Consider the following 21,515-nt stretch of genomic DNA (forward strand, 5'->3'; position numbering starts at 1 on the left):
CTTCTTGAGTGTTGTTGGAGCTGCACCCATCCAGGCAAGTGGGAGTATTCTATCACACTCCTGACTTACATCTTGTAGGTGACAAACATTGTTTTGGGAGATGGAGGTCAATTACTCACTGCAGGTTTCCTTGCCTCTGACCTGCTCTTGTAGCCATATTTATTGGCTAGGCCATTTCAGTTTCTACTCAATGGTAATCCCTCAGGATGTTGATAGTGGGGGATTCAGCAATGGAATGCCAGAGAATGTCAAGGGGTGATGGTTAAGATTTTCTCTTGTTGGAGAACATCATGTGGCACTTGTGTGATGCAAATACTCCTTGTGTTTTATCAGCCCAAGCCTGGATATTCTCCAGGGTCTTGCTGAATTTGGACATAGACTGCTTCAGTATCTGAGGAGTCATGCATGGTGCTAATATTGTGCAATCATAAATGAGTGTCCTATCAGGATTTTGTTGTGGGAAATTATTTTAGGTGGCATGATTAATTTAAAGACTGAAGTTTTTCATTAAACATTTCATTTCACAAAGGCAAAAAAAGTTTATTCAGTTATTAAAACATTGAAAGGTTAGAATCAAAACATTACAAATTAATAATATTCAGACAAACATACAATTAGAACAAGATAAATCTCTTGGCCAAAATAGGAGAACAATAGGTGCACCTACTCAGCTAATGAGCTAGTAGCTTTCACAAAAGATCTCAGATTTCATACCAAAGAAATAGAATTATTATACTTTTTTAAAATCAGATTAATCTGCCCAACACTTAATTAACAGTAATTTTATGTCTTTCAATCAATAATTCTCTCACACCTTCAAATATTGATCTGTCATTTGTCTGTTTTATGGAAGGTCTCTCCCGAAAATGACTTACGATTCAGGATTTCTCTGACCAGTTTAAACTAGCTCTAATAGCAAAAGACACCTTTATATTTTGGTATTACCACCCAGCCTGGGTAATTTACTTTGTTGCATAATTTGTACCTGACTTGTGCTGATATCTTTCATGAATATATCTTTCATTTTACTGGCATGTTACAAATTCATTTCTTAGAGGCGTTATTAAGATGTTACTTAAATATTTTGTATTATTCTCAAACCACATATTAAAACATTAGCTGCTAATTATCCTCATGTTGGGTATTTAGAATTAATCAGAATTCTCAACTACAATTGCCCCTGTTGGCCGTATTGGCTAACAGCAATACATGGCTAAAATTGAGTCTAAAAATTCTATTAATGTAATCTACCCTATCCTACTTAAGTATTTCCTTTATAATCAATGTGTTAATGCATCTTTAACTGATTCTTTATTAATGCTCAAAGTATTAATTGTTAAAAGTTCTTGTTTTAAAAGAATGCTCTAGTGTACTTATTACCATAAGATGGAGCATCTAAAGAAGTTGAAGTCATTGCTATTTCTTTCTTCTCTTCCTTGACCAATGCTGTTCTTGCAACAGTCTGGCTTGTGGTCGAGCAACAACATTTGAGTAGCAATATATCCACAATAATCATCAGTAAATAAACAAAAAAGGTAAGTAGCTCCAATTAATATGTTCTTTCCCAATATTCCAATCTATCTTGTTGTCCATTTTTCCAGAGAGAATGGCTCTGGTTTTTTTAATTTCTTGACCTCCATCTGAAAATCAGTTACCAGATTGATGTTATTCTCCAAAATATCTAGTTTGTAGGTGCAGCATTTCGATCCAATCTAAATGTATGTTCCTCCTCTTGCTGCAAGAATGAAGTCCAATGCCTCCTATTCGGTAACATACTGTACACATTGATTTGTGATAAAGCAGTAGCTGTGTCATTAGCTATCCTTTCTAAGATGAGCAATTTTTTCCAATTCCATTGTCAGCCTTACATTTGAATATCTTGACACCATTATTCCAAAGAAATAGTCTATGCCCACTGCAGTACATCAACATCTGGTAGTTTCCTCTGGTAATTGATCAGTGTGGTAAGTTGGGGAACTTCTTATTCTAAGTAACAAACTCCTCTCCAACCGTTGGCCATCCCTCGGTAAGCTTTGTTTCCACAAATCTTTTAAGTGTTGGATATATTGAATGTTGCACATGTGATCATCTTCCGGTGGGCTTAAACAAATCCTGCTCCTGACATCTATGGTGTAGATTTAATTTACTAATCCCAATATGTATGCTTCTCTGATCACTTTGATGCATAAAATCCTGTTATCAATTAGAATCAAATTGGGTGCTCATTTGAATACAGGTGAGTATCTATTCAAGTAAAAAATCTACACTTTCACACTCTTTTGTAAATCCTACTATCCCTCCTCTGGGTTTCCTGAATAATTGGAGTAATTGATCCCATATCATTAATTCCTCCCACCTTAAAGGGATTGTCCACAAAGGAAACCTCTTCCCTGCATTAATTGGCATATGAGCACATACCCAACATTTAGATACATCAGCTGTTCTAGTTTAAGTGCACACCAAATACAGATAAGTGTTTCTATTAAACTCCTGATAATCTACTTGCATTATACAAAACATACATAAGATGTAATATAATTTTATCATTTCTTATTACTCAAATTGTGTTTATGTCAATAACAGCAATGTGCTTATTTTAACCATGCTCTGTTTTTGCTCTTTGAACAAAGATTGTTCTAGCTTGTTATTCTCTAATGTTTTGTTTCTTCAATGGATGGTTGATTTTTTTTGTACATAGTTCTGTAATTTTACACACAATATGGCTATAAGGCCTCACAATTAGAATCAATAATCATAAATTTAAACATTTTCTAGATTGCTTTACTGTACCATCTGATTAGACTAAAAAGTCTAAAGTATTTTTATACAAATTCATCCGGATTCTTTTTACTAATTTAATCCTTGAGGTAAGGTTTTAGCTGTGTCCAGTGTCTCCATCTAGGACCAAGTTTCTCATCTACCAAAACATATGTTTCTCCTGCAATGATTATTTCAAATAGCCTCCCCCATCTAGTGCTTAAATCCCTTTTTTTTTAGAGACATTAGTTGTACCATAACCCTATATCCTGCAATTGGTAAATTTGGATATTCTTTCTCATATTTCTTTCTTTATATTGTTGTTGAATTACTACTTATTTTTTTTTAAAGGAATGTAATCGGGTTTTAAGCCTCTCATGCATTGATAGACTGCTTCTTTTCCACATATTAACTCCCCATCCACTATGATAACATCTTCTGGGAGACGCATTGCTCTACCTCTCATCAGTTCAAGTGGAGTTAACCCTGTTCCTTGAGATGGAGTGGCTCTTTGTCTTAATAAAATTGCAGGTAAAGCCTGCAAACAATTATTTCCTCCTTCTAATGTGGCTTAGCCAAACTGTTTTTTAATGTTCTTTGGATGATATTGTAAATGAAATTTCTGTTTAATTCCTAACATTCTACATACTTCTCTCAGAACTTTCCCAGTAAAGTGAGTTCCCTGATTTGAGTCCAATTGTAATTGCATTCCCATCAGGATATGATGTTATTGGCTAATATCAAAGCCACAGTTTTAACTGTTGCATCTTTATATGGGAATGCTTCTACCCATTGAAAGATTTGATCAATAATCATTAAACAAGAACTTTTTCCCTTCTTCCTTGGTAAAGGTCCTGTGAAATTCATTTGTATATTTTCCCATGGTCCCTTGGGTCTGGGTTGGTTTTCCTTTTTATTTTGCAATGTCGTCCTGGTTCTATTTGAGCACGCTGAATGCATTTTTGCAGAACTTGGCGATCATTTCTCCATACCCTTCCACAAGCAGCAATTCTTAATTAGGTGGTCATTTTATCTCTGCTAGTGTGTGCTACTCCTGATATAAATTCAGTGTTTGGTGTATTGCTTCCAGAGTTATTATTTTCTTATCTTTCCTCCATATTCCATCCCATTCTTCCTTTCCTCCCAATTCTTTCCATCTGTTTTTCTCTTCTTCTGAGACCTGTTCTTGAATCTGCCTTATGTCTAATTCAGTGTCATCTTTGGTTTGTGTAGTGGTCTATATCAGTTAATTGGTTTTCCTCTAACTTTTGTTCTAGTAATCTTTTAGCTCTAAATCTGCTTTGTAATTCCCTTCTTGGTCCTTTCTAGTGATTCGTTTGTCTGCTTGAACTTTGATCACAGCTGCTTGTATTCCATCACATTCTTGACAAAAAATGTGAAATGATTTACTGGGATTTGGTAATCCTAAAGCTTGAGTCTTAGATAGGGCTGAATTTATGTCAGTAAAAACCTGTTTTTCCTCATCTTTCCCATCTATCTTTTCCTCCATTAAGCCTTTGTTGATCAAACCTTGCAGTGGTTTTGCTAGTTTTGCATAATCTTCCACAAAATTCCTACAATAATTGAACAATCATAAGAACATAAGAAATAGGAGCAGGAGTAGGCCATCTAGCCCTTCGAGCCTGCCCCGCCATTCAATAAGATCATGGCTGATCTGTCTTGGCTCAGTTCCACATTCCCGCCCTCTCCCCATAACCCTTAATCCCCTCGCTTATCAAAAACCCAACAACCCGCGTCTTAAAAATATTTAGCGAGGCAGCCTCCACCACTTCAACGGGCAGAGAATTCCAGAGATTCACCACCCTTTGAGTGAAGAAGTTCCTCCTCAACTCCGTTCTAAACCGCACCCCCCCCTTTATCTTGAGGCTGTGCCCCCTAGTCCTACTGTCCTTTCTGAGCGGGAAGAGTCTCTCCACCTCTATCCTATCCATCCCATTCATCATCTTATATGTCTCAATGAGATCTCCCCATATTCTTCTAAACTCTAATGAGTACAAGCCCAGTTTATTCAGCCTCTCCTCATAGCTCAACCCCCTCAACTCCGGTATCAGCCTAGTAAACCTCCTCTGCACTCCCTCCAAGGCCAAAATATCTTTGCGCAGGTGCGGCGCCCAAAACTGCACACAGTACTCCAGCTGCGGCCTCACCAATGCCCTAAACAGCTGCAGCAAGACCTCCCTACTTTTATATTCAATCCCCCTCGCTATGAAGGCTAGCATCCCATTAGCCTTCCTGATCACCTGCTGCACCTGCAAGCTGGGTTTTTGCGACTCATGCACAAGGACCCCGAGGTCCCTCTGCACCGTCGCCTGCTGCAGTTTTTCGCCATGTAAGTAATAGTCCTTCCTACCATTATTCCTACCAAAGTGGACCACCTCGCACTTGCCAACATTAAATTCCATTTGCCAATTCCTGGCCCATTCGCCCAGCCTATCTAGATCCTTCTGCAGACTCTCCACACCCTCCGCGCAATTTGCCGTTCCCCCAATCTTGCTGTCATCAGCAAATTTCGACACCATACACTCGGTTCCCTCCTCCAGATCATCTATATAAATGGCAAATAGCTGAGGCCCCAGCGCTGACCCCTGGGGCACTCACCAACTGCCAATCCGAATAGCACCCATTAACCCCCACTCTCTGCCTCCTATTTGACAACCAATCCTCTATCCACGCTAACACCCTACCCCCAACTCCATGCCCCCTTACCCTCTGCAATAACCTCTTGTGAGGTACCTTGTCAAACGCCTTCTGAAAATCAAGAAACACCACATCCACCAGCTCTCCTCTATCCACCGCCCTAGACACATCCTCATAGAACTCCAATAAATTTGTCAGACACGACTTCCCCTTAATGAAACCGTGCTGCGTCTGCTCTATCAAGCAATTCCCCTCAAGATGCCTCGCTATTTCCTCCTTGATGACGGATTCTGACATTTTACCTACAACAGACGTTAAACTAACTGGCCTATAATTCCCTGCCTTTTGCCTGCCACCCTTCTTAAACAGCGGCGTAACATTAGCTGTTTTCCAATCTTCCGGCACTTCCCCGGAATCCCGCGACGTTTGGAAAATAACCACCAAGGCATCCACTATCACCTCCGCCATTTCTTTCAGAACCCTCGGATGCATTCCATCCGGTCCTGGGGACTTGTCCACAATCAGTCCCTCCAGTCTGTCGAGCACCGCCTCTCTAGTAACAATAATGTCATTGAGACCCTCCAGTCCTACCACCTTTCCATCGCTAACACCCGGCAAATTATTCACGTCCTCCTCCGTGAAGACCGAAACAAAAAAGTTATTCAAGACCTCAGCCATTTCCCCATCCCCTACCACGAAGTCCCCCCTCTCATCCTCTAAGGGTCCAACGTTCACCCTAGCCAGCCTCTTCCTTTTTATATATTTATAAAAACTCTTGCTATCCTTTTTTATATTAAGTGCTAGCCCAACCTATACTTGTCTCTCTCCTTTCACTGTGTGTGGTTGTGGTAAGCCTTCTTTCAATCTTCTGGAATTTCTTTCCTGCTTTGTGAAGCAATCAAACCATCACCTATATATCGTAGAATGGTGGTTTCTACAAATCTAATGGGTTTGATTATTTGTGCCATGTGTTTGTGAAAAATGGTTGGATTATCATAAAACCTTTCTGGTAGACAAGTCCAAGTGTATTGTTGATTCCGCACTGTGAAGGCAAATTTGTACTAGTGTTCTTTTGCTATTGGAATAGGCCAAAATCCATTGGCCACATCTAATACAGTAAAAAATCATTTGATCTGTCCCAATTGTGATTAGATCGCTAGCTGGATTTACAACTATTGAGTGTGCCCATATTGTATATCTGTTTAGAAATGTGTAATCCACAATTAACCTATTACTCCTTTTTTAAAATCGGCCATTGTAGCGAATTAGTTAAAGACACTGTCTTTGTCACTACTCCTTATTTTTAGATGCAATAATGCATCTAATAGCTCGAACGTCTCCCTGAATCTTTTCTGGTGGGACATTTAAACTTCCAGAATCTTGTATATTTCTAGCCCAAATTTGAGAGTACTGTGCAGCCATCTTTTTCCAGATTGACCTCTTTTCCCAATCTGATTGAAATGCTGCTAACCTAAAAATGCTACAATACTTCCTTTTTCCCTATTTATTCTGTCTGAATATGTGGGGCCATTTGATGTTTCCTGTTCTGTTATCAATTATCACCCTAACTAGACAGTAACTCTATCCCCAGAATGTTTCCTTCTTTATTTTGACACATTCAGATTTGAACATTTTTTTAATTGTTGGTATATAGAGCAGTGTGACTTTAACCCCCACAGTAACTCCATTTTATTCTACTGTTTGATCAATGGTTGGTAAATTTAAGTCTGTTAGTGATATAGTTGTCCTCGTATCAATTAACTTGATATAATTCTGTTCTTCTGGCACTGTCTCTAATATACATCCAGAAATCCATATCACCATCAGACTCTTGGGGGGCCAACTGTCATTTTGCAGTTAACAATTTACTAAGATTCTCTGCTGTGCAATTGACTTCTATAACATAATAAAATCCTTTGAAACAGAAATCAAACATTTCAATTTGATTCTAGGTTGTAACTTATTTTGATTATTCATTCTTCATCTCAAATAACATTGTTGTATTAAAAGTAGCTTGCTTTAACATCTGCTTCCTACGTTAGTGATATGGGCTTTCTAATGTTAATCACACTGTTTACTCCTTCAATGTTTATTTATTCTGCTGAATTAATTCTCTTTTGAGCCCACCTCTATTGTGATTTTCAACTTTGCCATATTTAAAATTAATACCTAAATGTACTCTGCATTTTGCACTGCTTATCTCATTCTCATAATTAGTTTGCTGATTGAGAGGAGTGGAAGTTTACAATCTAATGAAAAATGCCATTAGGCCACTGCCATTGTTGAATAGCCCTAATTTAGTTGGAGCTGATATCACAAAATATCCAATGGGGCAAATGTAAACTTCACACTTCCCCACCCACTCTATTTTGTGCAATTTCCACGAGACATTTTCCCCTTTTCCTATTTTCATTTGGATTAACAATTCATATTAATTGCTGCACATTTTAAAACACAAATATTCATCCTGTTTAGGACTGAATGGGTTAACTTTCTGCTTGTTCCAAACTTGGCAATATGTCATTTTTATATAGGACAGCTCCAAGGTCAAAAAATGCTTTGTCTTTTTAAACCCATTAAAAAAAGACTTTTTAATTACAATTTTTGACAAGTTCTGCATTGTTAAATTACTATTTAATTCTTATTTCTCTTTTTCTTCAAGTTGTACCTTCTATATTTTACAACTTATCTGTCTTTTGACTACCAATTAATTATCCAATATTTCTAAATGATCTGTTTTAACTAATAAGAGCGCGGCACTGTTGCACCACTATCTCAGCGAAACTAACTCCCTTTATCTTAGTTTCCTGTTTTACGCACCCTTCACTATATAATCAGCGCGTCCTTGCAGAAACTACTGGACGTGCGTAAGTTGCTATCCCGACCCACACCGTTGCGCCGATACTTTTTAAAACTAATCAGCGCGCCCTTTTCGGAACCTGCTGAAGCTGGGTAAGTTGCAATCCTCACCCCCACTTTGGCGCCAGTAAACCTCTTTCTTTAATAAAAATTTATTTTTATTTGCCTTTGTGACCCACAAAGGGTCCAGATGTCTAACGGATCCAATGATTCAGAGTGCCTCTCCCTCTACTAAACAAGGTGAGCATGTACTCACTGTTCCAGGGGAAGTGTTCACTCGACCATCGGCTCCAAGATCATCCTGTATCATCCCCAAATTGTTGTGGGAAATTCTTTTGGTGGACTGATTCATTTAAAGACAAAATCTTTTCATTAAACATTTCATTTCACAAGGGCAAATACAAAGTTTATTCAGTTATTAATACATTGAAATATTAGAATCAAAAACATTACAAATCAACAACATTCAGAAAAACATACAATTAGGACAAGACAAATCTCATTTTGGCCAAAATGGGAGATCTATAGTTGCACCAACACATCTAATGAGCTAGCAGTTTTCACAAAAGATCAGATTTCATGCCAAAGTAGTAGAATAGTTATACTTTTTAAAAATCTTACCAACACTTACTTAACAGCAATTTTATTCATTCACTGATCTGTCAGTCTACTGATGACATGTCTTTCAATCAATAATTCTCTGACACCTTCAAATATTGATCTGTCATTTGTCCGTTTCATGGAAGGTCTCTCCCAAAAATGACTTCTTACGATTCAGCATTTCTCTAACCAGTTTAAACCAGCTCTAATAGTAAAAGATACCTTTTCTTTATCATCACCCAGCCTGGGTAATTTACTTTGTTGCATAATTTGTGCCTGACTTGTGCTGATATCTTTCATGAATATACCTTTCATTTTACTGGCATGTTACAAATTCATTTCTTAGAGACATTATTAAGATGTTACTTAAATATTTTGTATTATTCTCAAACCACATATTAAAACATTAGCTGCTAATTATCCTCATGTTGGGTATTTAGAATTAATCAGAATTCTCAACTACGGTTTAGATCTTCACAATGATTATTCAGAAGTTAGAAGAGGTTTTAATTCTTCTAACTTTTTCTGAGTAACTATTTGGAACTACCCGAATCTGAAGTTTGTGGTTTAACTCTCATTTTCAGATGGTTCCAGCAGAGAGCATTTGCCCTGTGGAAGTTTGCAGTTCAATTGCCATGCAAACCCTTACCTGTGAATTCCAAGATGAGTTCCCCAGCACATCTTAGAGGTATCCCCCACACCTGATCTCAGGATTACTACCTCAGGTGACTATGCCATCATAAAATAAATCAACTTTTAATCAGCGAGAGTGGAGGGAGCTTTTTATAACTTAATTTGCTTCCAGACAGAACATCGTGAAATGGGAGATGATAATATGCTTCATTCATTATGGCAGATTGTGGACCTCAGAGGGGTGTGGAGGGTAGGTGAGGTCTGATATCCATTGAAGACAGGATTGGGTTGGATCTGCAGGGATGGTGAGTTGGACTTGCAAGAAGAGAAATAGCTTGCAGTGTGATAGGGGGTTCTGATCAGCTTGGGCCTTAGCTGTGTGTTGGGGTGAGAGTTGGCACTGCAAAATGGGTATCAATTGAACAAAGGGATCCACTAGTTAAAGGAGCCTGAAATTGTCTCGTTCAGTTATACGATTTGGTCAATTTCAACTCCAACAGTAACACTACGTGAAGGAGGTTTCTGACCATTTGTTTTCCACTCAGCGCCTACATCCTATCAAAGCTCAGGTAAGTCATTACAATCCAATAGACAGGGAGATTCACTGTTGACGAGGATAATGTAACATCTACACGTGTAATTTACTTTCCTGTTAACACAATATGTTGCCACCATTATCGTGTAATACCTGAGACAAGTGTGAAAAGATGAATACTTAATGAATATGGGAATATCATTGCATATACTGCACCAAATGTCCCCTTTTTTTTCTTCATGAACATAGTTGTTCCTAAAACAAAGGGAGAAAAAATTAAGGCAATAGGGTCAGCAGACTCTTCCTGCTGACATTGGCCATAGAAACGTGACCAAAGAGAGACCTGCATTTACAGAGCATTTTCCATAACTTTCCAATGCACTCAGTCTTCATGTGTCCTAGGTTTGCTAACTATGGCTGTCCGTATGTCTCTATGCCATGATATCAAGATATCATAATGGGGCAAGAAGAGACAGACCCAAAAGCTATTTCAGTCTATGCAGTGACTAAAACTGTGCAGTTGGCATTAAGCACCATGCTCCAGCTACCTGAGCTCACCAACCCTACCCAATGCACTTTGCAACTGATGAAACACTTCTGAAGTTTAGTAAACACAATCAATTTGTACATAGAACAGTCCATTGGAGTTTCTGATCTGGTCTCTAACACCATACTTAGGTAGAGAAACCAAGCCTTTATCATCTCAAGTCTATTTGCATCTTTATACATTATCAAAGCTAAAGAACGCTCAATAATTGCAATGTCTAAGTTGCTGAACTTTGGTAAATGGTGTTTGGACCAACAGGGAACATGTATTTTGTTTTTAAAACAACTTGGTTTGGAGCCAGTCTCAAAGCAAAGGTTTATTTCCTTTAAATTTCTGCTCTTCCCAATCCTGGATGCTGATGAATAACATTACAGCAGATCGATTAGTCAATTAGTCACAGCAATTTGATAATTATCAGATGAGCTGCATTACTAAAAGCAACTCAGGGGATAGATATTAGCTCAGAATACATTTGGAAATGTCAGCCACGATTCTCCCATTGTGATCCACAACTTTTCTGTCGGACCGAGGTGGAAATGCGTGTCACCAGCCTTGTTCGGAGATTTACACGTGCCAGGAGTGCGTACACATCTCCCAGAGCCGGCGAACAGTTGCCGGTCAGACCACACTGGAAACCAGTGGGAAGGCAGGCAAGTAATTTAAATCTTTTTTGCATGTATTTGAAATATGTTTATTAGCTCATTATCAGGATCTTTCAGGTACCGATCGAGTTGCCCATCCCACCAGGAGTACTTCATTCCAGCGGGATTCTGACTAGCTCCCCACATTCGGGAGACTAACAGGAGACCCCGCCAGAATATTATTTGAAAAATCTTTTGCTTTTTTATATATAGAATGGGTGGCACAGTGGTTAGCATTCCTGCCTGACGTCGTCAGGGACTCGCATTCAGTTCCAGTCTTAGCTGATTGTCTGTCTGTGGTTTTCCTCCAGGTGCTCTGGTCTCCTCCCACGGTCCAAAAATGAGCAAGTTAGGTGGATAGGCCATGCTAAATTGCAAGATGGGTAGATTAGGGGATTACCAGGGTAAATGCACTGGGTTACAGGGATATCTTTGCCAAGGTAAGATATTATGTCGATTGGGATGGGGGGTGCAATTGATGCAGATTTGATGGGCCAAATTGCCTCCTTCTGCACTATGGCTGTTTCATAGAATCAAACTAGTCAAAAACTCATATCAATCTATGAGGTCTTACTCTGTGCCAAACACTCTCAGGGCTGTAGACACATAACAACAATGCCTTGAATTTATATAGCAACTTTAACTGAAGTCCCATAGATTTAACAGATTATGGTAAGTGATGAAGTGATACTGACTGAGGAAGGGAGGGGTGAAACAGGGTGACTGAAAGCTTGGACAATAAAAATCTTATCGAGATCAATCTTTAAGGGGAGAAGTTTAGATAGGGCATTCCAGAACAAAGGAGTATAACGGCTAAAAAGGGACAAGAGGAGGAACACCAGGGTGCAGGGTAGAGGAAGAACAGGTTTTGGTTCAGGCTAAGTAATTAGTTGGCAGTAAAAATGAGTTGGTATCAAGAGAGCTGAGATTATGGTGGGAATTGCAAACAATGTTATCAGTATTCTTGGTATTGAACTGGAACAATCTGTGACTCACTGATTTTGAAACAGCAAGTTGACAATATGTCGGCAGTTGAAGGGCTGATAAAGAAGTGGACTCAAAATAGTAAAAACCATCCGGATATTTATTGAAACCAATCTCAGGTTTACTGGTCAGATTACCAATAACTGGCACGTGGATAATGAAGAGAATCAGGTCAAAGACAGAACATCTAGGAGATTTTTACAGTAACTTCATTGCAATGTTAATGTAAGTCTATAAAACTGAGAGCAGGGGTGGGGTGGGAACTCAGACGGTAATGCTGTAGTGAAACCACTTCTGGAGATAAATAAATTGCACCCAGAGTAGTGGAATAAGTCATAAGCAGTTACAGTAAACTGATTTGCTGCTTCATTATAAATACAGTCCTGTAGATTAACAAGAACAATCCTTAAGCATTTAGCCGCAAAATGAAGGAAAGAGAGACAGCGCTGTGAAAGCAGCAGGGATCTTGAGAACGCAGTCCCGATATAACAATTAGTAAAAAGAAATTAACAAAGTGATGAATTTCTCAGAGATATGTGGTAAGGTGTGCAGAGCTGCATGAGGTTGAGGCAGGACAGAATGAGCACAATCAGAAACCCCAGCTCACCCTTCAACACCATTACTCCTACAAAACCCATCTTCAAACTCCATGGCCTGGGCATCGGCTCCTCCCTCTGCAACTGGATGCTGAAGTTCCTAACCCACAGGCCACAATCAGTAAGGATAGGCAACAAAACCTCCTCCACGATCATCCTCAACACCGATGACCCACAAAGCTGTGTTCTCAGCCCCCTACTATACTCCTTATACAGCTAGAGCTGTGTGGCCAAATTCACTTCCAACTCGATTTTCAAGTTTGCTGATGATACCACCATAGTGGGTCGGATCTCAGCCAATGATGAGACAGAGTACAGGAACGAGATAGATAATCTAGTGAACTGATACGACATCATCGTCAACAAAATGAAGGAGATCATTATCGACTTCAGGAAGCGTAGTGGAAAACATGCCTCTGTCTACATCAACGGGGGTGAAGTAAAAATGGTCGAAAGCTTCAGGTTTTTAGGTGTCCAGATCACCAACAACCTGTCCTGATCTGCCCATGCTGACACTATATTTAAGAAAGCCCACCAACGCCTCTACTTTCTCAGAAGATTAAGGAAATTTGGCATGTCAGCTACGGCTCTCACCAATGATTATAGATGCACCATAGAAATCATTCTTTTTCATTGCATCACAGCTTGATATGGCTCCTGCTCTGCCCAAGATCACAAGAAACTACAAAAGGTAGTGAATGTAGCTCAATCCATCACACAAACCAGCCTCTCATTCATTGACTCTGTCTACACTTCCCGCTGCCTCGGCAAAGCAGCCAGCATAATTAAGGACTCCATGTACCCTGGACTCTCTTCCACCTTATTCCGTTGGAAAAAAGATGTAAAGGTCTGAGGTCATGTGCCAATCAACTCAAGAACAGCTTCTTCCCTGCTGCTGTCAGACTTTTGAATGGACTTGCCTCGCATTAAGTTGACCTTTCTCTACACCCTAACTATTACTGTAACACTACATTCTGCACTGTCTCATTTCCTTCTCTATGAAGAGTATGCTTTGTCTGTATAGCAGGCAAGAAACAATACTTTTCACTATATACTAACACGTGACAATAAATCAAATCAAGGTAAAACTGAAAGTGTTGTCAGCACAAGGTAAGGTGTTGATCCGTATGTTTTTTTTTCTTTACAAGTCTTTCATAAACTTTTTGCTTATTTCTTTAAGGTTCCTTAGACTAATAAATAAAAACAGGATGTTGAGGTGAGAGTGGCTGCTGTTGACTGAGTGTAATATCAAGGAGCCCTAGCAAAACTGGATTCAATGAGAATCAGGAGAAACTTCTCCTCTGGTTGGAATCACACCTGCCACAAAAAAGATGGTTGTGCTGGTTGGAAAGTTAATCATCTCAGCTCCAGAACATCACTGCAGGAATTCCTCAGGGTAGTGCCCTACGCTCATCCATCTTCAGCTGCTTCAATGACCTTCCTTTCATCATAAGGTCAGAAGTGGGGATGTTCACTGACAATGTTTAGTACCGTTCATGACTCCTCAGCTACCAAAGCAATCCTTGTCCAAATGCAACAGCGAGGCTTGGGCTGACAAATGGCAAGTAACATTTTATATCACACAAGTGCCAAGCAATGACCATATCCAAGAGAGAGAATCTAATCCCCTTGAAAATCAATAGTGTTACCTTCACTTAATTCTCCATTATCAACAGTTGAGGGATTACCATTGACCAGAAACTGAACTGGACTAGCCACAAATACTTTTGCTCCAAAACAGGCAAGAGACTAAGAATCCTGTGCTGTGTAACTCACCTCCTGGCGCCCCAAAGCCAGTCCACCATCTAAAAGGTACAAGTTAGGAGTGTAATGGAATATTCTCCACTTGTCTGAATGAATATAGCTCTAAGAACACTTGAAGCTTGACACCATCCAAGACAAGGCAGCACTTGCTTGGGAGTCCATCCACAAACAATTGCACCTTCCACCATCATGAACAGTGACAGCAGTGAGTCCATATTCACTACAAAAACTCACCAAGGCTACTTAGACGGCACCTTTGAAACCCATGACCATGACAATCTAGAAGGACATGGAAACCTGCAAGCTCCCGTTCAAACCACTCACCGTCCCGACTTGGAAATGTATCACAGTTCATTCACTTGTTGCTGGGACAAAACCCTGAAATTCCCACCCCAATTGCATTCTGGGAATGTCTACACCACATGGACTGCAGCATTCCAAGAAAGCAGTACACCCCCCACTTTGCAAGGGCAATTAAGGATGGGCAACAAATGCTGGCCTATGAACAAAAAAAAACAGGGCACTTCAATTCAGTGGAACACACACACTGTTCCATGTGGGAACCCCAAGATTCTTCTTGTGACTTGGATAGCCACGTGCATGAAATGTCATCAGCTGGAACAGTTTGAACTCTCGGTTTTGGAGATTGGACAGCAGCTTGTGTCACTTTGGTGCATCTGCACATCGTGAGAGTTATATGGCTAACACTCTTTGGATGCAGTCACCCTGCAGCTTAAGGATGTGCAGGCAAAGAGGTTGCAACGCAGTTAAGACACATCACATGCAGTGTAGATATTCCCCAAGTGCTTCTCATTTTTCAACCTGTATTTGGCCTAGTTCTGAATACTGGTGAGTGTGCTGGTTCTTCTAGGAGTGCAGCTAAAGCCAAGTCCATAGAAGCAGGAATGGTATAGCTGCACAGAGAGGGTGGGAGAATTCTGGGCAGAATCTTCCCAATAAAATTCTAAGGATGCAATCTTATGAAAAAAATTCTAAGTGCTGATCATCAAGAAAACAGGAGTGAATGGCACCATTTTATTTTGGTAAGCCATAAGACTAAGGCAAAGGAGCAGAATTAGGTCACTCGGCCCATCGAGTCTGCTGCGCCATTCAATCACAGCTGATAATTTTCTCGTCCCCATTCTCCATCCTGCCTTTTCCCCATAACCCCTGATCTCCTTATTAATCAGGAACCTATCTATCTCTGTCTTAAAGACACTCAATGGCTTCCATAGCCTTCTGTGGCAAAGTGTTCCACAGATTCACTACTCTCTGGCTGAAGAAATTCCTCCTCATCTCTGTTTTAAAGGATTGTCCCTTTAGCCTGAAGTTGTGCCCTCTGGTTCTAGCTTTTCCTACTAGTGGAAACATCCTCTCCATGTCCACTCTATCCAGGCCTTGCTGTGTTCTGTAAGTTTCAATGAGATCCCTCCTCATCCTTCTAAACTCCAACAACTATAGACCCAGAGTCCTCAACTGTTCCTCATACAACAAGCTCTTCATTCCAGGGATCATTCTTGTGAACCTTCTCTAAACCCTTTCCAAGGCCAGCACATCCTTCCCTAGAAATGGGGCTCAAAACTGCTCACAATATTCCAAATGGTGTTTGACCAGAGCCTTATACAGCCTCAGAAGTACATTTCTGCACTTGTATTCTAGCCCTCTCAACATGAATGCTAACTTTGTATTTGCCTTTCTAATTGCTGACTGAACCTGCATGTTAACCTTAAGAGAATCTTGAACAAGGACTCCCAAGTCCCTTTGTGTTTGATTTCCTAAGCATTTTCCCTTCAGAAAACAGTCAATGCCTCCATTCCTCCTCCCAAAGACCATAATCTCACACTTTTTCACAATGTATTCCATCTGCCACTTCTTTGCCCACTCTCCTAACCTGTCCAAGTCCATCTGCTCCCTCCCGCTTTCTCAATACTACCTGATCTTTGTATCTGCAACTTAGCAACAGTACCTTCAGTTCCTTCCTCCAAATTGTTAATGTATATTGTGAAATGTGGTCCCAGCATTGACCCCTGAGGCACACCACTAATCACCAAATGCCATCCTGAAAAAGACCCTTTTATCCCTACTCTCTGCCTTCTGCCAGTCAGCCAATCCTCTATCTATGCCAGGATCTTACCCTTAACACCATGGGTTCTTAACTTATTTAACAGTCCCCTGTGCAGCACCTTGTCAAAGGCTTTCTGGAAATCTAAATAAATCATGTCCATTGCTTCTCCTTTATCTAGCTTCCTTGTTACCTCCTCAAAGAACTCCAGCAGATTTATCAGACCTTACCTCCCTTTGACAAAGCCATGCTGACTCAGTCCTACTTTATCATCCACATCCAAGTACTCTGCGATCTCTTCTTTAATAATGAACTCTAAGATCTTGCAAATGACCAAAGTCACGCTAACTGGCCTATAATTTCCTGTCTGCTACCTCCCTCCCTTCTTAAACAGTGGTGTTACATTAGCTACTTTCCACTCCTCTGGTATCCTCCCTGCCTCCAGTGATTCCTGAAAGATCATCATCAATGCCTCCACAATTTCCTCAACTATCTCTTCTAGAACTCTGGGGTGTAATCCATCCAGTCCAGGTTATTTATCCACTTTCAGATCTTTCAGTTTCCCTAGAACCTTTTCCTTAGTGATTTAGTACAAAAACAGCCCGGACATGATTCTCACTAGTACAGAGGGGAAGGGCAGAGCCTAAACTCGCCAGTGAAGCCAGCTGAGGAGAGCTTGAAGAATGAGCAGGAGGGCTCCCAGTTACACCCCCTTCCCTGTCTCCCCGCAATGGGCATCAGAACCCTCCCATTGAGTCTCCTGGTGGATCCCCAACATAAGAACTAGGAGCTGGAGTAAGCCATCTGGCCCCTCAAGTCTGCTCCGCCATTCGATAAGATCATGGCTGACCTTTGTGGACTCAGCTCCACTTATCCATCCACTCACCTTAACCGTTAATTCCTTTACTGTTCAAAAATATATCTATCCTTGCTTTAAAAACATTCAATGAGGTAAGCCTCAACTGCTTCACTGGGCAGAGAATTCCACAGATTCACAACCCTTTGTGAATCCTCCTCAACTCAGTCCTAAATCTGCTTCCCCTTATTTTGAGTCTATGTCCCTAGTTCTAGATTCACCTGCCAGTGGAAACAACTTCCCTGCTTCTACCTTATCTATTCCTTTCATAATCTTATATGTTTCTATAAGATCTCCCCTCATTCTTCTGAATTCCAATGAGTATGGGCTCAGTCTCTCCTCATAAGCCAACTCTCTCAACTCCAGAATCAACCTAGTGAATCTCCTCTACACTCCCTCCAGTGCCAGTACATTCTTTCTCAAGTAAGAAGACCAAAACTGTACACAGTACTCCAGGTGTGGCCTCACCAAGACCTTATACAGCAAGGTTATGTTGCAGCTGTTTTTAAACTCCATTTGCCTTCTTAATTACCTGCTGCGCCTGCAAACCAACTTGTGATTCATGCACAAAGACACCTAGGTCCTTTTGCACAGCAGCACGCTGCAATTTTTACCATCTAAATAATGGTCCATTTTGGTGTTATTCCTGGATGATCTCACATTTACCAATATTGTACTCCATCTGCCAGACCCTCGCCCACTCACTTAGACTATTTATATCCCTTTGCAGACTTTCAGCATCCTTTGCACACTTTGCTGTGCCACTCATCTTAGTGTCATCTACAAATTTTGACACACTACACTTGGTCCCCAACTAAATCGTAAACAATTGCAGTCCCAACACTGATCCCTGAGGCACACCACTACTCATTGATTGCCAACCAGAAAAACACCCATTTACCCCCCACTCTTTGGTTAACTAAAGCAATCTTTTGTCCATGCTAATACATTACCCGTAACACTGTGCACCTTTATCATATGTAGGAGTCTTTGGTGCGGCATCTTGTCAAATGCCTTCTGGAAATCCAGATACACCACATCCACAGGTCCCCCATTATCCACTGCACGTGTAATGTTCTCAAAGAATTCCACCAAATTAGTCAAACATGACCTTCCCTTCATGTAGCCATGCTGCGTCTTACCAAAAGGACAATTTATATCCAGATGCCTCGCTATTTCTTCTTCGATGATAGATTCAAGCATTAAACATGCTTTCTTCCCCTGCATAACATTCCCTGCACAATCCCCCACTGCATGCTACCCCCTTGCAGAGCTCCGTCCTGCATACCATCCCACTTGCAGAGCTGACCCCTGCATACCAACCCCTTTGCAGAGTTCACCTTTAGTCCCTGCATAAGCACCCCCTCATGCATACCCTCTGTCATTGTCCCAACCCCACTCAAGCTGCACACCCTTGGCACTTCCCTACACTACATAGGGCTGGGAGGATCATAAATCTTTTTTATCCTCAGCTGCTGGCTGGAATTTTACCAGATTGATTTCAAGGGCAATTCTCCCAAAAAATTTCTAAGTGCTGAATTTGCAGGAAAACTGGTGTAAATCACGATTATTTTTTCAGTGGGAATTCAGACTCAAATCTCCCAAACTCTGTGCAATGCAGTGGTCACAATCATGAATATTATTAAAAACTCAGAGGCAGGGCCTATTCATGCCAGAGTCTGACAGTTCCTGGTCTCCACGCATGCACAGTGGCCCCGATCTGTCAGTTTGCAGGCCAGCTCAATCGCTGGCCAGCCTGGGGCCCTCACAGTGCTGTCTCCCCTGCACCCCTCCCACAACCCAATTGCAACCCCCATGAGAATTCCCAGATCAGTCCCGACATCCCCCCCATCCCAGAGTGCCCTGATCACCAGTACCGCTCCCCCAGCAGTGACAAATCACCCCCCATGGGAGGGTGACCCCCCCCCCCCCCAACCTGGCAGAACCCCCCAGTCCCAGCCCGCTCTTCCAGTCCTGACCAATCTCCATGCAGAGTGGCAACAGGACACACCACCCACACCAATGCCCCCTAAGCACTACCCCCAGGCCACACCCTTTTGGCATTGCCCCATGCCTGGGTGGGCACTGCCAGCGTGCCCATGCTCAAGGAGCCCAACCTCCGCCATCTGATCTCCTGGAGGGGCACTGATTGCTCCCCCCTTCACTCCAGTGGGGTCTCCTGTTAGTTCCCCAAAAGTAGGGATCTACTGTAGATCCTGCCAGAGTGAAATTGTACCGGCAGGGAGGGAGATACAATCAGGCCTGGAGAATTCAGTCCCGGACCCGATTATGCCATTTAAATAAGATTAAAATAACTTACCTTTGTTCCTTCTGGTTTCCAGTGTGGTCCCGAGCTCCACCAGGCATACGTCGCTGGGAGATGTACACGTGTCAGGAATGCATGCATGAATCTCGTGAATCAGGACACATGTGATCCTCCTGGCTGGACCCGCTACAGAATTAGTGGGTCAGGATGGGAGAATCACAGCCTAACTGTCCAGCTAGCGTGAAAATGGGAGAGTTGCAGATCCGCTTTTTGGCTGAGTTTTCACATTCAATCTTATGCCCTTAAGATAGGCTAGTCGGTTTCTAGCAAGAGAGGCTATAGGCTGGACTTAATTCGCCAGCCAGCCTGTAGAGGAAGAGGCAGAAGGGCAACAGGTTCCCCTCCCTCCTCCACTGATCACAGGCAGAGTGGCAGCAGACCTCCCCACCTCCCATTGGTCCCACATCCATTGGCCAGCCCCACAGTCCTCAAATCCCATTGACCCCACACCCTGGCACTGCCCCCACAGGCCCTGCCCCCTGGCACTGCCCCCAAAGGCCCCACCCCTAGCCACTGGATGGTGCCAAGTGTCCTGTGGGCATCATCCAGGTGTCAGGCTGGCAGTGCCAAGATACCAGGGTGGCACTGTTGGTCTGGCACTGCTGGTCTGGCACTGCTCAAGGAACACCCCACCCACCTTGCACTCGGCCTCCCCAGGGGGGCCTCAATGACCTCCGCTTCTACCGGCGAGGCCAACATGACTGTTCCTTGTTCATGGGGAGCAGGGGTTTTCCTTGCCCATGGGGAGCAGGGGTTTTCCTTGCCATAGGTGGGGTGGGAACTGACAGTAATATTGCCCATTCCGACAAGAGGCTGACTGCGCCAGAAATCCAGGTGTCATAAAATCGTGAGGTGTGAAAACGGGTGCCATTCCCGCTAGCTGCTTTATGCCCAATTTTATCACATTTTCCCTTTGCAAAATGGGCACAAGGTCGTAAAATCCTGCCGTTTATCTTCCCAGCTCACCACGTTCATCGACTGGCGCGGTGAGCTGGTAAGATTGCATCCTCTGTTTACTTTCACACAGTATCCCTTTAAGTAACTGCATTTTTAATGTATTCCAGTTTGTTGATTTAGTTTATTTGGTTAATGCAAAGAAACACAAACACAGCTCTGCTAGTAACTTTATAACTATGTATTTATGATCTAATGTGCCAAGTCTAACTAAGTAAAACATTTACATATTTCACAATTGCACAATGGACTGAAAATACTTTGAAGTTCAAAAGCCTGCTGTACACACTGGGCTACAAGCTCGGTGAAGGCACTTGTCCTTTGACAAAAGATACTCTCACCTGGTGAAGCAGGTGTCTGAACGGCCAGAATCCACATTAACTGAAATCCGTTTGGATAAAGCAGCACGTGTTCAACAAGCAGCAGCCTAACTGGTTTCAGCATTCAAATACATTTAGTAAATGAAATGTATATAACGTTGAGACCATCTGCTGCTCCTGTCCCATTTCCCCGTCTCTCTGTCCTGTTGCAGACATTTCGGTTCGAGTGTGGCTCTGGCGGATTTGCGAGATTTACACTAACTCCGAGGTGTGGAGTTCAGATTTCCATTCATTAGATCCGCCGCTGCACAACCTGGGAATGAAAAGGCGGACGAATCCATGTCCACCTCCAGCCCCCCGCCCACCCGCCCCGCCCCCGCAGTTGGATCAGAAGACAGACACACAGCAGCACATACTGGCCGA

At 41.9% G+C, this 21,515-nt stretch overlaps 1 protein-coding gene across 1 annotated transcript in view; it reads right to left on the minus strand.

The window, feature by feature from the left end:
- Window positions 1–21,254, minus strand: part of LOC145341222 (hepatic and glial cell adhesion molecule-like) — a 42,791-nt gene extending 21,537 nt beyond the window's left edge. The window contains exon 1 of the mRNA XM_080186143.1: window positions 21,114–21,254. The gene's annotated coding sequence lies outside the window, so the exon portion shown is untranslated. The remainder of the gene's footprint in view (window positions 1–21,113) is intronic.
- Window positions 21,255–21,515: the final 261 nt, after the last annotated feature.

Source organism: Carcharhinus amblyrhynchos, chromosome 3, assembly GCF_965287045.1.
Source record: "Carcharhinus amblyrhynchos chromosome 3, sCarAmb.v2.hapA, whole genome shotgun sequence".
Classification (NCBI taxonomy): Eukaryota; Metazoa; Chordata; class Chondrichthyes; order Carcharhiniformes; family Carcharhinidae; genus Carcharhinus; species Carcharhinus amblyrhynchos.